This window comes from Macrobrachium nipponense, chromosome 10, assembly GCF_015104395.2.
Source record: "Macrobrachium nipponense isolate FS-2020 chromosome 10, ASM1510439v2, whole genome shotgun sequence".
NCBI classification, from domain to species: domain Eukaryota; kingdom Metazoa; phylum Arthropoda; class Malacostraca; order Decapoda; family Palaemonidae; genus Macrobrachium; species Macrobrachium nipponense.
The window spans coordinates 51,772,885-51,791,442 of NC_087204.1; the positions used below are offsets into that span (position 1 = coordinate 51,772,885).

At 34.9% G+C, this 18,558-nt stretch overlaps 1 long non-coding RNA gene across 3 annotated transcripts in view; it reads left to right on the top strand.

The window, feature by feature from the left end:
* LOC135223615 (uncharacterized) overlaps positions 1-18,558 on the top strand; it is a 277,946-nt gene that overhangs the window by 160,704 nt on the left and 98,684 nt on the right. The window lies entirely within an intron of this gene.

Genomic DNA, 18,558 nt, shown 5'->3' on the forward strand with positions numbered 1-18,558 from the left:
CGTACAAAAATATCTAATCCTTAGAGAACTGTTAATGAGCTCAGTGGTTTAGTTAAACTAAGATATACTTAACTTGTACAATATTATTTTTCAATAGTAACTTTGAATGGCTTCTACAGCACCTCTGGAGTCTCAATAAATCGCAAAGTTGTTAAATGGGGCTTCTTTGAGGCATTATCAGGTAGAGATAACTGAGAAGTTGCACATTCCTCTCCGTATTATGACTTAGTGTAATGTCGGATTTTCGTATTATATGTTCTACTGTATGTTGTGTATGGTGTTCTGGGGTATGCGAGTAACTTTTTGATAAATACTTTAAGTGTCTGCAAATTTTCATTTTATCCACATTGTTACAAGCAAGAAGAAATTTTACTATTGAAGGTAACTGTATATTTATATTCAGTGACTCGAACAAGCTTCTATATCTAATTGGGAAAGGTAGTAAATGATTGTTAATTAATACAATACTTAATTCAAATAATTTCTTGTCTGAATTCTCGGGGCACCCTTCATTGTTACAAATTCTCCAAGGAAAGAGAGAGGTAGTTCACTATTTTCAGCTTACAAAGATGACTTTGGTGATGATCTAAAGGCTTCTGAACATATTCTAAGGCCTTTGTTTGTACTGGGCCTCACGTTTTCAGCGTTGGGTCTGATGCCGAGCCGCCATATAATTCGTTCCCATAATCAATGAACTGATGAACTGCTACTTTATTCAATACAGTAGGGGTATGTCTAACGGCTCCCCAAGTAGTATTCGATAGTTTTTTATTTTAGATTTAAAGTTCTTTTGCATTTTGACTTCACGTATATGTTATGTGAGCTTCCCAATTTAAGCGAGTATCAAATACTAATCCTAAAAACTTTGCACTTCGCCCAATTGGTATTCTATAATCTTTTATTTTTAAATCTAATTCTTCACCTTTCTTCCATTTCTTATTATTTATAAAACTCGACTGCTTGAGTCTTATTGGCGATCGGAATTCTGAGGAAGTTTATGAAGTGTCACAAAACTAGTTTTTCTTTCTCACTACCTTTGTTAGACAAGATTTCATAAAAATCTGTCCATAAGTACAAGATAAGATGATGATACAGTGAGTTTTGTGAAGTACTCAGTTGCATCAATATATGTCAATTAACTTATCAGAGTACAGAGACTTCATTATATAACGAAATTCGTCCAAGAGAAAGCCTTACAATGCTGACAGAGACTGCAACCTCACAAATGTAATATGATTTTCCCACACCGTTAGAAAAATTGTATTTGCGTTAATCAATTAAAGCACTGCAAGCCAATGAAACATTAACAATTAAGCAAATGTTCCCATATCCCCGAGTGTTACTCAAAACCAAAGCTTCTTTTACCAACGACAAGTTATCTAAAGCGAAATGGAAGAGAACTCCGCCGCCTAACAGTTGCTGGATATTTCATCAATGTCCAGCTACTATTAATTAAGCATTCAAGCATAATTTAAAATTTTATGACCAGAATACTAATACTGCATGAAGCCTCATTAGAGCTCTCTTTTCCATTAACCCGATTTAAATAGTAGTTCTCACGCAAATCGTGATTGATTTCATGAATGCTTGAGCGTTAGGAAGTGAATTAATGTATGTTCAGTATTTTATGCGGCAATAATTTGGTGCGTCCAAACACAAATACGTATATATATATATATATATATATATATATATATATATATATATATATATATATATACATATATATATATATTGTATAATGTTTGTTTGTCTGTATGGTGTTTTTACGTTGCATGGAACCAGTGGTTATTCAGCAACGGGACCAACGGCTTTTCGTGACTTCCGAACCACGTCGAGAGTGAACTTCTATCACCATATACAGTGTGTGTGATACCTAGAGTTTAGGTCAAGCAGGATAACTGAACCATGTGTCCAGTTCACCATTTTTTCCTCCCACAAGCATTAGACAAGTTCAAAATACAAGCAGATTTAAAACTCAAAACAAAATGTCCACAACACATGTTTATATCATTTATAGATACTTCAACAACCGGAAACATTTTTCAAAGTCCACTTTCATGTTGTAAGCGGCGCACCTCTTCAAACTTTGTTAAGCTGCCTGGAGTAACTTCCGCTGGTGAGGCAGAAAACATTCAAGCCTCCTGAAAGGACCTTCCCAGGTCAAATGTCAGCAGAAAATATTTACACACATTGTTTAGAGTTCGTAAATATGTCAGATAATGAATGACTGGTCACCGAAATCTCCAACGAATTTTTTTTTTAATTGTTGCTAGCATTCATCTCCTTCATTCAGAAACTAATCCAGTTCTAACATCTTTCTCCTTAATCTTTATTTTTTTCAGTAAGTCTTTGCAAATTTCGACTGCTACTCCTACCGCATATTCTCAAAAGTAACCTGCACTAGACCTCATTTCATATATATATTATATATATATATATATATATATATATATATATATATATATATATATTATTATTATATATATTATATATATATATACGTATATATTTATATATATATATAGTGTGTGTGTGTGTGTGTGTGTTGTGTGTGTGTGTGTAATTAAAACATTAATTTTCAAACATGCTTTTATTAAAATGCATTAAAAAGTTAAAAGTATATTTTTTGAGACACACTAAGATTTTCGTACAATTAGGCGTGTCTAAATAATAAAACCGTGGGCGCCAAACATGGAGAGAAGTGCAACAAGAAACAAAAATAATATATATATATATATATATATATATATATATATATATATATATATATATATATATATATATAAATATATATATTTCACTTCTTGTTGCACTTACTTTCATGTTTAGCGCCCAAGCTTTTATTTTTGTAGACATGATTAACTGTAAGAAAATCCTAGTCTCTCAAAAAATGTATTTTTCACTTTTTAGTGCGTTTTAATAAAAAAGTTTATAATTTTTTTTAATTTTATATTTTGTAGTTTTGGCAGAAATTGTAACTGATTTATTGTTGTAGCTAACGCAATTGACATGCTGTCGAGCCGAGGAAGATTTGAAAAATCCGCAGTTAACTTATCCTTCAGAGTCAAAATAGGCATAAAGATCCACAGTGTTATTAACCTTTCTACCAAATCAAAGTAGTTGTGAAAAATCCGAAGTTTCATACAAATTCTGAGATACAGGTACTGTAGGGTCACTAGAGGTCATTGTTGAGGTACTGATCACTTAAGGTTAATTTATTGTCACTGAATTGAGTAAAAGAATATCTTAGTTTTACCAGACCACTGAGCTGATTAACAGCTCTCCTAGGGCTGGCCAGAAGGATTAGATATTTTTACGTGGCTAGGAACCACAATAAATATCGAGAAATGAATTTCTATCACCAGAAATAAATTCCTCTGATTCCGCGTTGGCAGAGCAGGGAACCGAACTTCGGACTACCGGATTGGCAGCCGAGCTAGAAAACCACTCGTCTAGCGTGGAACTACTGATTTGAGTCAGCATGCAAAATTTCAAGTCCCCTGGACGAAGAGAGCAGGTAAAAAAAAAAAATGAGTTACAAGTTTTGACCCAAACAAACAGATAGACAGGCAGATGCAAAAGTCAAGTTAAACAGAGCACGTGATAAAATAGCTACAATGACCTCTTGACCTCGATTTCTTTACAACTCTTAGGGTTCAAGGCTGTATACTGAGGAACATATTCAAAAGTGCTTTTAGTTGTATTAAAATACACACACATTATATATATATATAAATATATATATATATATATATATATATATATATATATATATATATATATATATATATATATATATATATATATATATATATATATATATATATATAAATATATATATATATATATATATATATATATATATATATATATATATATAATATATATATATATATATATATATATATATATATATATATAATATATATATATATATATATATATATATATATATATATATATATATATATATATATATATATATATATATATATATATATATATATATATATATATATATATATATATATATATATATATATATATATATATATATATATATATATATATATATATATATATATATATATATATATATATAATATATATATATACATATATATATATATTATATATATATATATATATATATATATATATATATATATATAGATATATATAAATATATATAGATATATATATAATATTAATATATATATATATATATATATATATATATATATATATATATATATATATATAAATATATATATAAATATATATGATAAATAAATATAATATATAAATAAATATATATATAAAAAATATATATATAAATAAATATATATAATATATATATATAAATAAATATATATAAATAAATATATATATAAAATAAATATATATATAAATAAATATATATAAATAAATAAATATATATATATAAATAAATATATATATATATATATATATATATATATATATATATATAATATTAATAGCCACGATGCTCTTTCAACTTCTCAAATTCTTTGCTCTTTTTTGGATGTGTTTGCCACTACAAAGCCGTGAGCTCCAACTTCAAAGAAATTTTTTTGAAGAAATCATGACGTCCGGTAACGGGAAACCGCGGTCAGGTCGGCAAGGTCACCTTGTCGTGATTATATCGCGGGTTCGTTTTCCGCTACCGGACATCACGATTTCTTCAAAAAGGTTTCTCTCATGTAGCAGCTCAAGCCTTTGTATAGACAAGCGTATCCAAAAAAGAGCAAAGAATTTGAGAAGATAAGAGGGCATTGTGGCTATTTCAATTTCATATGTATCTGGTAAAAATGACCAGTATATATAATATATATTACATTGGTTTCATTATAATTACTGACTATATTATAATCATTATCGCATTTTGGATACGAAAATCACACAGCTGGAACGCTACCAAACAACCTGTTACAATGCGATTATGGATGCAGCAATGTCCAGTATATAACCAGCAGGTTTTCACAGTACAAGGATCTGTATCTGGCATCGCTTGCTTTGACCCTAAAAATTTTGCCTCTACTTCAGAATCAGGGACTTCTGTACCAATAAGTTTAGAGAAAGTTACCAACATACTCTGTCAGCAGGACATTGCCCCCTTTTCCAGCACAGAACCTGTCACGGAACAACAGCAAAAGCTCAAAGAGTCATTGTTGAATTTTGCTGGAAGATGGGAATCGCTGAAAAAGAGCCTTCCACAACAATATAATACTGGAGTTGCTGAGGTAGAAGATCCTGAAGTGCCTTAAGAAAGTCATGAACTAGACCAGAATGAAGAAACACCAACAAGTGAATGGAACTCGTGCAGAAATATCATCAGATATGTCTTCAACATTCTGAAGAAATATAATCTCTTCACGGAAACATATTCACGCCTTTTCACTACACACAAACTTTTGCTAACACTTAGTAACTCAAATCGCTTGAAATTCATAAAGAGCAAACCACGGAACTCGCTAACAGAAGAACACTTCCAATCATTTATACTCATGGCATGTGAGAAAGATATCCTTGCCATCGTCGAAGCCCTGAAAAAAAATAGATAGACTGGCACAGAAATCAAAACAAATGCAGCGGCTTGTTTTGGTCTAGGTCTGGCTAGGTAAGTTATACATGTAATTATGGCATGCTACAGTGAAATCTTTAGAACTAAAATATTTATATACTAAAATATTTATATACATGTATTATCTATATCGGCCCTGTATACATATCATGAGTCTTTACTTTAAGTACGGTGCCAAATTGAAAATATTCTACTTGACAAATTCACTTCAAATGGCCAAATGTTTATAGCGGTCAGAAGAAATATCATTCCTGAAAACCATCATTTCTAAGGATTTCAAGAATCATCCTTAGTTTTGATTTGTTATTTTGTAAATGTTTTGAGATTAATAATAATGTTTGTTTTTGAACAACGAAACCAGTGGTGCATGCATTACACTCGGCAAAGCTTTGTGTTTTGTACTTGTATGCTATAGTAAACCTCAAATTTTGACGAGCATGGCACTTATAACTTATTTCATATTTTTCAATTTCCATAATCTCATGCGTATACTTTTATTTTTATGTTTGTTGCGCATTAGTCAGAGTGAAAATATTATGCTGAAAGTAGCTATACGGTAAATTGTTGCTATGTTTAATCATAGATGATCAGGTCCGTAGCCAGAGTTTTTTATGGGGAAAGTCGTTGTTCCCAAAACTGGAGCTTGAAAATATGGACTTCCAGAAATTAGCTATCCGGAAAATTGTTGCTATGTTTAATCATAGATGATCTATGGTTTACGAATTATAATTATAGCCCAAATTTAATTCTACAACGTATTGTAAGCCTAGACTTATTTCTGATAATAGTTTTCCTTTCAAATCAAACAGGCTACTCTGACCTTTGCGAGTTGAAAATTCATTGGTAAATTGAAAGTTTATGTAATTAAGAGCTGATAACTATAATCCTTTCGTATTAACAGAAAATGTAATTTTCAAATTTTTTCATCTTTTCAAATAATACACCTTTATGGGACAACTCATCATAGTATCGACCTCAAATGAATTAAAATTCCAAAAAACAAAGCCAAAGAAGGGGATGTGTGTTAAATGTATGTTTGTTGTCCAAAAGAATGCTCTTGATCTTATGTTTACGTTTTGTTAAAATGTACGTTGTAGCGCCCAAAAGAACGCTCACTATTTGTTTACATGTGTCAATATGTGGAAAATTAACAAGTTCATTACTGAATATTGCTAAAGATTCTTTATATGACAATTGTAGTGTGTTGTAATACGAATATTGTTTTCATTTTTGTTAACATGATTGCCTTTGAAAGTTTCCCCACTCCCTGTGCCTTCTCAACCACACCCTGTGTCTTGTCGTATTTATTAGGTCTTCCTTTTTCAGAGTTTATTGCTAATTTGATATTGAGACTGTAAATTGTTGTACCAATTGGTTTATGTATCTTGTCTGTGCCATTATTGTGAATTTTTTAGTAAACCGATATGTGTATAAATGTTGAGGTGGGTGAATAAAGAAGTAAATCACTGATGCAAAAATGCTTACTAAAATGTATTACTATACTCTGTCTTTTTCCATCTGTCCATCCGCCTTTGGTGTTCGCGCATGGTAACTCTGCGTCCCGGGCTTTAAACAACATCCTATTTCGAATATTAACGGTGTAATTCGTATACAGTAAATTATCAAAACACGTTTCAGTTGCAAATGTACACCAAGATATCCTTTTATTTACCTAAAACTTACACATAGCGTAACTATTTAAAGCCCGGGAAGCAGTGTTACCATGCGCGACCACCACAGGCGGACGGACAGATGGAAAAAAACTGAGTATAGTACCTTCGTAGATGTCAATTTTGCTTTTAAATTCATTGTCAGAAACGTTTTCCCTAGAAGTTTTAATTACCTGAAACTCTGCAGCTACCGGGGATTCGCCCCCTGGGCATCCACACCCCACCTGAAAGACGCCATACTTGCTTAGTTACGCTTACAACGTCACAAAATAGGGCCGCTCAAAATCATTTGCCATGGCCGCTAAAGTGGCCCAATCCGCCTCCGGTTGCAGCTAGGAGCCCAAGGGACGCTGCAGAGAACCTTAAGTGATGCCTGCAGCACCAAGTGATGTGCACTGACGGCCACCCTCTACAGGATGTAAATCGTTGTTGCTTATGCCAATGTTGAATTCTCTCGTGAGGCATAAAAGACTTTTGTTTGGGAAATTGCTACTGCCGAAGCTGTCTCCATCGCTTACTTGATTTACAAATATTTACGTTTCATTGTCTCACTTTCCTACATTAATAAAAACTGTTTATCAGTGCTTATTTCCTCTCTCTCTCTCTCTCTCTCTCTCTCTCTCTTCATGGGAAAATCCTTATTACTACCAATATTAAATGAAGGAGAAAACACGCAAACCATCATAGTGATGAATGCGCAGGGTTTAGTTACGAGTAACTCAAAAAGAAAAATAGAGTACTTAGAAGAACTAACCCAAACTGAAAAGAAAATAGATATAATGAATATAAGTGAAACCTGGTATTCCCAAGAGACTGGGAATGATGATCAAAAAAGGGTTCCAAACTTATAGATCAGATAGAAAAAATAGGAATCAAGGGGGAACCGCAATATATGGGAAAGACAAAAAACAAGGAAAAATATATGAGAAATATAGTAACTCAGAATGTGAACTAATAGCGGTAGAATTTGAATCTGAAAAGTTAATGAACATAGTAATATATAGACCTCCTAATACTAAAGAGTTTGACTTAATAATTGAAAAATTGGATGATATATGTAGAAATCACAAGGACTGGACTATTCTCCTATCTGGTGACTTCAACTTTCCTTTCGTAGAATGGAAAGAACGAATAGGAGACTGTGGTTGTACTTATACATATAAAAAAGAGAGTAATAGTAGTGCAGAAGATAAGAGGCAATTCGAAAAGCTATTAGATATGCTACTAGAATACAACATTCAACAAATAAATCACCTGCCAACAAGAAAGAAAGGAAAATACTTTAGACCTAGTATTTGTGAACGAGATGAATTATGTTAAAGAAATAATAGTTTATAATGCGAGTATTTCAGACCATAATGTCTTAGAATTAACAGTTCATTCCAAAGCAAGTGAAAACAGAGATAAGCAAGAAATGAAAAAGTGGGAAGGATATGGAAAATAACAACTTCTACAGTATAAAAATATAAAAATGGTCAGAAATAAATGAAGAATTAAACAAAGATTGGGATAACATTTTCGTAAGCGATGACATAAGGGTAAATACGGAGATATTATATAAAATATTAGAGAAAATAGTGGATAAATATATACCGAAGAAGAAAAGTAAACATCATTCATGCATACCAAGAGACAGAAGGATCTTGTTCCAGAAAATCAGAAAGTGGAAAAAAGGTCTTGCAAAAGAAAAAAATGCATGGAAAGTTATAGAACTAAAAAGTAAGATAGAAAATGCAGAACAAAAGATTATACCATCAGAGAAAATGAAAAACGGGACTTGGAAGAAAAAACCCTATTAAATATCAAGCAAAACCCCAAACTATTATACTCATATGCGAAGATGATGAATAAAAGAAGAATAGAAATGGGCCCTCTGAGAAATTGAAGGGAGATTAACGAATGAAAAAAAAGGAAATTTGCAACATACTGGCAGAACGATATAAGAGAGAATTCACCCCTAGAATAGATAATGAAGATAATGATATAGAAGTAAGGGACGAAAATAGTGAATATTTAGCTGACATAGAAATTAATGAAGCTGATATTGTGCAGGCAATTAATGAAATTAAAAATGGAGCTGCTGCAAGGCCTGATGGAATCCCTTGCTTATTTTGTTAAAGAAAGTAGTTCATTCTATCGCAAAGCCACTTGCAATATTATTAAGACAAAGTGTAGATACAGGCAAGATTTATGATGAGCACAAATTAGCATATATCACACCCCTACTTTCAAAAGTGGATCAAAACTAGAGGCAAGTAAATATAGGCCTGTGAGTCTAACATCACATATTATGAAAGTGTATGAAAGGGTAATGAAGAAAAATATTATGAAACATTTAATAAAAAATAATTTGTTTAATATAGGACAACACGGTTTCGTACCCGGAAAAAGTACACAAACCCAACTGTTAGTCCACCGTGAGAACATATTCAAAAATATGAAAAGCGGAAATGAAACATATGTGGTTTATCTAGACTTTGCAAAAGCTTTTGACAAAGTAGACCATAATATATTACCAAAGAAAATTAGAAAACACAATATCGTAGATAAGTAGGAAGATGGTTAAAAGAATTTTTACACAACAGAAAACAGATAGTTATTGCAAACGATGAGAAATCGGATGAAACCAAGGTAATATCCGGTGTGCCACAAGGTACGGTGTTAGCTGCAATACTGTTTGTTATTATGATTGAAGACATTGACAGTAATGTTAAGGATTCGGTAGTGAGTAGTTTCGCTGATGACACAAGAATAAGTAGAGAAATTACTTGTGATGAAGATAGGAACGCTCTACAAAGAGACCTTAACAAAGTATATGATTGGGCAGAGGAAAATAGGATGGTATTTAACTCTGATAAATTTGAATCAATAAATTATGGAGACAGAGAAGGAAAGCTATATGCATATAGGGGACCTAATAATGAGACAATCACAAATAAGGAAGCAGTTAAAGACCTTGGTGTGATGATGAATAGGAACATGTTATGCAATGATCAAATAGCAATTCTTTTGGCAAAATGTAAAAGCAAAAAAATGGGAATGTTGTTACGGCACTTCAAACAAGAAAAGCTGAACACATGATTTATGCTTTATAAAACATATGTTCGTAGTCCCACTTGAATATTGCAATATGATATGGTACCCACACTATCAAAAGGATATGCACAAATAGAGAGTGTACAAAGGTCCTTTACAGCTAGAATAGAAGAAGTTAAGGACCTTGACTACTGGGAAAGACTACAATCCTTCGAAAATTATCATAGTTAGGGAAAAAAAAAGGAAAAGGAGAAGGCAAACGATACATGATAATTCAGGCATGGAAACAGATAGAAGGAATAACAGAAAATATCATGGAACTAAAAATATCAGAAAGAGCAAGCAGAGGTAGATTAATAGTGCCCAAAACAATACCAGGGAAAATAAGGAAAGCACACAGGACATTAATCCACTACGCACCAGCATCGATAATGCAGCGTCTATTCAATGCGTTGCCAGCTCATCTGAGGAATATATCAGGAGTGAGCGTAGATGTGTTTAAGAATAAGCTCGACAAATATCTAAACTGCATCCCAGACCATCCAAGATTGGAAGATGCAAAATATACCGGAAGATGTACTAGCAACTCTCTGGTAGACATTAGAGGTGCCTCACACTGAGGGACCTGGGGCAACCCGAACGAACTGTAAGGTCTGTAAGGTAAGGTCTCTCTCTCTCTCTCTCTCTCTCTCTCTCTCTCTCTCTCTCTCGAATCCCGAGGTCCTGTACTTTCTTTAGTGTGAACTAAATGGTTGTTTGTAAGTCTGCCGCAGATTTAATATGAAGCTTTAACTTGGGCAAAGTCAACTGTTCATAGTCTATCTGCCCCTGAATTTTCGGCGGGAATCGCTTCCTCTCATTTAATTTTCGGTTTTGTAAATGTATGAATTTCTCCCACTCGCTCCGTCTCGCGACCAGGGGTCTGCCACGTTCGCCCATGTTCACCTCCACATTCTCTCTCTCTCTCTCTCTCTCTCTCTCACACACACACACACACACACACGCTTCAAGAGTAATTATTACTTGTCAGATGTTTATTTTCCCTCTTACCCTGGGTTCCCATAAGTTATCTGAATTTCATTCATTTCATAAGAGTTTCCTACTATTTATATTAAGTTCTGTCTTGTTAACCTCTGGCGTTAAATATACCAACCATTACCCATAAACCGAGATCTGTTTTCTGATTACATTCATGATAATCAGCTGTACCACACACTGCATTTTAACGGTGTTCTTGCCCCAGTACTACCAATCCGGTGGTCCGAAGTTCGATTCTCGGCTCGGCCAACGCGGAACCAGAGGAATTTATTTCTGGTGATAATGTGGTTCGGATCCCACAATAAGCTGTAGGTCCCGTTGCTAGGTAACCAATTGGTTTCTAGCCACGTAAAAATATCTAATCCTTCGGGCCAGCCCTAGGAGAACTATTAATCAGCTCAGTGGTCTGGTAAAACTAAGATAGACTTAACTTTTCTTGCCCCAGTAAGATTGTATGGCAAACAAGCAGCCTCAGAGAGCGACATCCGTTTTACCTGTCAGAACAGAAGACCAGAACGCATCGCCTCTCGCGCTCAAGTAACGGACAACAACTCTATTTCTTGGGGATGTGTTACCATTAACAAGCGGTTAGTTAGCCAATTTCCAAGGAAACTCTGAGCATGTTGAAATTTATCAAGACGGACCTCGAAACTTATATCATTTAAACATTTTCTTACTACGGAAAAATACCGTTTACCTTAATCAGTTGAATCAACACCTCTATGTAATGTCACACCTTTGACTTCAAATGTTCACTGTAACGTTACACGTTTCCTAGATGATATCTATTACCTGAGCTATTTGACGATCATTTTATCCATTTATACGTTCTGTGTACAAAGCGTGCCAGTGTATTGTCCTGGGAAGGGCGTGCTTTTGTGAGGAGGATGAATTTGTGAGAATAGTCCTAGTCTTTAACGCCGTCTCGCAAGGATCAATAAATAGCTACTGTTTGCAGACAGTGAAATGAAGTTTCATGACTCAAACCTCTTCTCCATCTGGCCCTAACAGTGCGTCTTCTGTGCCCACTGAAACACCTTCCCTAGAAAGGCCTCTCTCCTCCAGTGAGACTGACAGATGGACTTTCGTTGTTCAAACCAATGCTGAACTTCTCCGCCGACACTGCAGACCTGTAACAGCATTATCTACAGCAAGAATACACTTTAATTCAACTGCAGCTGTCCACCTCCAGTTACCTTTTATCATATTGTGAAGGTACAAGTGAAATAGTTTCACTTTAAGTTTAGAATTTGAAATTCCAGTCATCGGAACGTCTCCAGTCCGATGCTTTAAGTATATATGGCCGTCTGCTCTCACTCCACCACCGCCTCAAACAGCCCATCCCCATTACTAACCCTACTCCTCCAACAACGGCCTCCCCCCCCCCCCCCCAACCCAACCCTTCGTTTTTTTGTACAAGTTTAAATCTTGAAGTTCTTACTCTTGTCTATAACCTTATCAAAGGTGAACCCATTAAAAATTCCATCACCTATTTAAACTTCAATCTGAAAAGGTTAAAAGGTGAAATATTTGCATCCGGTCTCAACGAATCAACCGCGAGTTTCAAGTAAGAGTTCAGTTCTAAGAATTTCACATTTGAACACCTTTGGTTGTTCTTTTCGCGCTAGGAAAACCATACCCAGTTTCACAGATACAGCGCCTGGGCTTTTTTTTTTTTTTTTTTTTTAAATACCACTGTAGTGTTCCTTTATCTTTAGGTCCAGTCGTAACTTCTGGGGACTTATTACCCAATTCTTACATGGCGCTACTATCGCTACACCCAGTATCAAAAAACTAAATGGAGCAAAATCTCAACCCTTACCTTAATTGTCCAAATTCTGGAACTTTATAGTACTGAGGCACAGGTGAGCAACTGCCATCAGAAACAATGTAATTATCAGAATTTTGCAAAAAAAAAAAAAAAAAAAAAAAAAAAAAAAAAAAAAAAAAAAAAAAAAAAAAAACAATTCACTCAGTACTTAGGATTGATTTTGCACGCTCATTGACTCTTTCATAAGATAAATCTTTGCAGAAATCTTCACCTTGCAACAAAGGATGATCTATTAAGGTGCTCTGAAAGGAAAGCGACATAATTCATGATGGAATATTTGCTACTGAAAAGCTGAAGCTAGCTACAACGATGACCGGCAATGACTATGCGTACCAAATACTTATGCCATGTTTGCGGAAAATACTTCCAGTTGTAGAGGAGTGGCTTTGGTGCAGGTCAGTTATCTTGAAGATTTATTAAAGACTAATGCAAAATTACCATCAATTTATAGACATACTGAACCGAGTCTGTAATCTCAAGCAACTAATAACAACATGGTATAACTGTTCAAGTTACTATCAGATATTCTCTTTGAACAGCAAAACCATGCAAAAGATAACAAAAAAAAAAAAAGAAACCCAAAGCCAACCCAAAGGGCGGCGGATTTAAAGGGGGGGGGGGGCACCAGTTCACGTGCCACCCCCCACCCCATGGATAGATTAATGTGTAAATCTCGAAGCTATAATTAAATTTTTATAATGTGTACCCACTGCAACCAAGTTAATATTGATAGAAACATTGAAAACAACTATGTTTTTTTTATGCATGTATTTAATGCTTACACTTGCCAAAGAAACTTCACCTCCTATTTCTTTGTAAGCTGCAGGTGTTGGAAACAATGTAACAATCTTCAGAATTATAATCTCTCTCTCTCTCTCTCTCTCTCTCTCTCTCTCTCTCTCTCTCTCTCTCTTACACACACACATTGATAGAAACAACTTGTTGAACAGCCAACACGGTTTCAAACAAAACAGATCCTGCCTATCAAACCTTTGGAGATTTTCAAAACATGTAGTAGAACAATAGATATACTCTTACTACATTTCCAAAAGGCCTTTGACAAAGTTCCACACAAGAAGCTAATGACAAAAGTTAGAGCTTTAAGAATTGTAGGAGAAATAGCAGAGTGGATCAAAGACTGGCTAACTAATAGAAAACAGAGAGTCGTAATAATTGGTGAAGATTCAGAGTGGTCAGACTGTAGGCTTCACTAGCAAGATAGCCAAATTTGCAGATAACACCAAACTAGGTGTAAATGCAACAGACCTAGATACAGTGGTAAGTTTAAGAAATGATCAAAAGAAAATAGGAGGGAGGTAAAAAATATGGCAAATGCCTTTTAACCTGGATAAATGTAGTCTTACAAATAGGAACAAACAACCCCCACGCCAACTACATACTGCTTGGGAATGACACAAATAGTGTAGAGTAAGAAGAGGACCTTGGAGTTATTATTACCAAGGACTTAAAAGCTACAAAATAATGCATAAAAGCTTAAAAGAAGACACAGAAACTAGTGGGATACATAAAGAGGCAGTTCAGATACAGAAATAAGGAAGCTGTGCTGCAGCTCTACACATCAATATAGTTAACCACATCTTGAATATGCAGTACTGTTCTGGTCAGCACCACTATGGCTGCATTTACAACAAGCGTGTCGAGTCAAGACGATTCATGACTTCTTGAATTGCCACATTAATTCAAATGGGAGACTTTACACCGAACGAGTCAAGTCATGCCGAGCTGAGGCGAGTCAAGGCGATAAAGAGTCAGTGAGCACTATGAATCCTTAGGAAAATGGCCATTCTTTCCTCACCTGAAAGTGTACGTTGGTAGTTGGTGTTTTGCTTTCTTATGTAAGATGCAGTTACCTAGAATAACATTTTAAATTATTCAGTTGTCATTCTAAAGAAATCATAAAACTTCTCTGGATTTTTTATCAAGTCTGGGAACAGATGTTCGAAGCTTCCAGACTCTGACCTTTTAGCATTAATCTCATGAATCCATAATCTTTGACACCTACGACTACTCCTTCGCCGCCTCAGCCACACCAACACCAATATTTCAGCGAGAGCGCTTGCGTCCATCCTAGTCCCTGTTGAGCTTCACTCTTTCTGACTCAGTCAGTGGGAACGGCACTGACTCAAAATGACTCGAGTCATATGACTCATCTTGACTTGACTCGACTCGACTTGCTTGGTGTGAACGCAGTTTAAGAAAGAACATAAATAGATTAGAAAGGAAACAAGCAAGAGCCACAAAGTTAATTCCATCCATCAGACAAACAGGTTACCAAAGACGACTAGAGAGCCTGAACATTTATGACATAGAAACACGACGATTGCAAGGACAACTAATAAAAACATTCAAAATACTGAAAGGCATAACAAAAGCAGACAGTAACCTCTTCACATTAAACGAAAACCAGACTAGGAATAATGGATGGAAACTAGAACTTCGTATAGTGGGAACTTCTTCACGTACAAGATATGTGACACGGAATAAACTGCCACTAGAAGTTGTAAACAGCAGCAGGATAGAATAGTTCAAAAGAAAGCTTGACAAAATCAGAAGAACACTGTGAATGAATTGTAAAACCTGCTCTAAAGATAAGTGAGCACATAATCTCCGCGGATGGACTAATAAGTCTTTGAGACATCCTAATCCCTGTAACTCCTTGTAATTCAGTACGTACAATATATATATGTGCATATGATGTAAATTATGCCTGTATATATATGTATATATATATATATATATATATATATATATATATATATATATATATATATATATATCTAATAAAAGGAGCCCATAAAAACACCAAAATGTAGAGAGAAAAGTACTATATTTCAGAGACTGCTGTCTCTCTTTCAGGTATATGAAGAGAGAGACAGCAGTCTCTGAAATATAGTACTTTTCTCTCTACATTTTGGTGTTTTATGGGCTCCTTTTATTAGATGGAATTCTGTTGTTACAGACATTTTTACCAGCTATATATATATATATTTATATATTATATTATATATATATATACATATATATATATATAATATATATATGTGTGTGTGTGTGTGTGTGTGTGTGTGTGTATAACCACCCTGTAGTAGAGGTGTACGAATACTACCACCGTAGGTCCTGTGTGTCGTAAAAGGCAACTAAAAGGACAGCTGCTGCCTTGCAGTCTTACTTTTTTAGTAAAAGGTAGGCCCACTGCCAATAACTGTGGAAACTGCTGCCCTGCAGTCTTACTTTTTTAGTAAAAGCTGGGCCCACCGCCAGTAACTGTGAAAACTACTGCCCTGCAGGTGGTCTTTTTAGTCAAAGGCGAGGCCCACCACCAATAACTGTGGTTGATGACAGCAAGGGCATGCAGTCGTAAAAACTCCTTTACCAAATAAAAAAAAAATGCATGATGTTGTGAGGAAAGGCACATCAGGCAACCGACCCTTTAGCATAGGGATAACGGTGGAAAGAGGATATTATGTATATATATATATATATATATATATATATATATATATATATATATATACCTACATACATTTATATATACTTATATTTATTTTGTTTTAAAATTCTAAGTGCCCGCCCCATGAAAGATTTCTAGATCCAACAACACTGGATAAACAGCTTTTTTGTCAATAATATAGAAACAGTCCTTAGTAGACCGCTGCCCCCAAATTTCATTAATTTCACTCAATTACCCTTGAAGAAGCTAACAGTTACAGCTTAAAGTTTATATTCCATGAAGTCCAAAATCGTTGCTTGAGGATACTTTTTTTTATTTTATGATACCCAGAAGATGCAGTTAGATGATGAAACTCAAGTGATGATAATTCCAAATTAATGTGAACTGAGACGACAAAGACACTCCATTCTTTGACAATACCAACAGTCTTGAGTTTTCCTTAGGCATTCTGAGCACTGCTTCCAGACTACACAGACGAGTTGCTAGAACTAACATCAGCACCATGTGAAAAATAAGAAAAAATCGGGCATACTACTGATAGTTTAATTGCAATACTCTAGAACAAAACCGCCACACGAACAAGAAAGAAAGAGCTAATAGATATAAAGAATAGCTGAGGGAAAGTCACAGAGTTACGGAAGCTGCGGACGCATTTCGAGAGAAATGCGCAGGGAAATTGAGGCCCCAGAGGATAATCTCATCAAAAAGACACGATGAAGAACGCGAACATCGGCCTAACCATGATCTGCAGGCCAAAAAAACAAACCAGTCATAGGCAATCTGACAAATCGGCAGCATACCTTTAAGTCTTCTCAAGGAATGGCTACTATCCAGAATTAAAAGATGCCAAGTCAAATGAGGCAGAATGCTCCTGCCCATTTCCACAAGTCCCACTCGTTCTCCAAAGTCTGGAGGGTTCACATTTGTGCCACATCAAGTTCCTCTGTCGTGCAATGCTCTAGCCTTGACATTACACCTCCCAAATTCCCAATTTTGCTCCTTTCGATGTTAACCCCAGTTTTTTCGTTTTCTATTTTCAGTTGGACGTGGCCTAGATCAAGGCACTGAGGTGCCTATCTCATTAGCCTCTGCATCAGATAAAAGAAGAATGTAGCACCTATTTTAGTCATTTTCTTCAAGGGCGTCTTCGGACTAGATTTCGCAATGCAAATTTGGTAAATTTTTGTTACCCTCTTCGAGAGAGAATCTCTGAAGGTTCCGAAAACAATAGCAGAGAATGAAAAAAGTAACTCGGAGTCACATCAAAATTATTATAAGTAATAACGACCGGGAATATGTAATTTCAATATGTATAGTTACAATAATTACGTACAATATAATATGTAAAGTATAAACATGGTTGCATGAAATAAAAATTCTTTCATCTACATCTTCAATTTGAAATACGTGCTAACCTACCAACTACAACGCTATACTCTGAAGGTGACACTCTCCAAGGTCACCGGTCACTAACTCAAACTTTCGGGGATCAAGTGAAGGGTTGGGCAGCTTGACTCTCTCCTCAAACCAGTGAGAGAAAGCGGAGAGAAAGCGGAAGGAAAGCGAATGCTATTCGGGCAGTAACATGAGCAAGTCTTCAGTTCTCTCTGCTCATAACAGGGAAAATGAGGAAAATATAATCAATAGATAGACCACGCGCTCTGTTCGCATTGGGCTAAGAAGGGAACAGAGTAAAGTGCTGAATCATTATCTAATAATCCTTTCAACACGTGGCTTCCTCCGGGCAGGAGGGCAAAGGTGAAAGAGGAAGACAAACGAGTTGGGTGGATGAACAATTTACTCCAGGGAGCCTGTCTAAACTCGTGTTAATAACAGCAAGAAATTTGGCTGTCCCTAAACTGAAAATATATCTTGTTACTTGTATTGAAAAGAGGGCATCTTT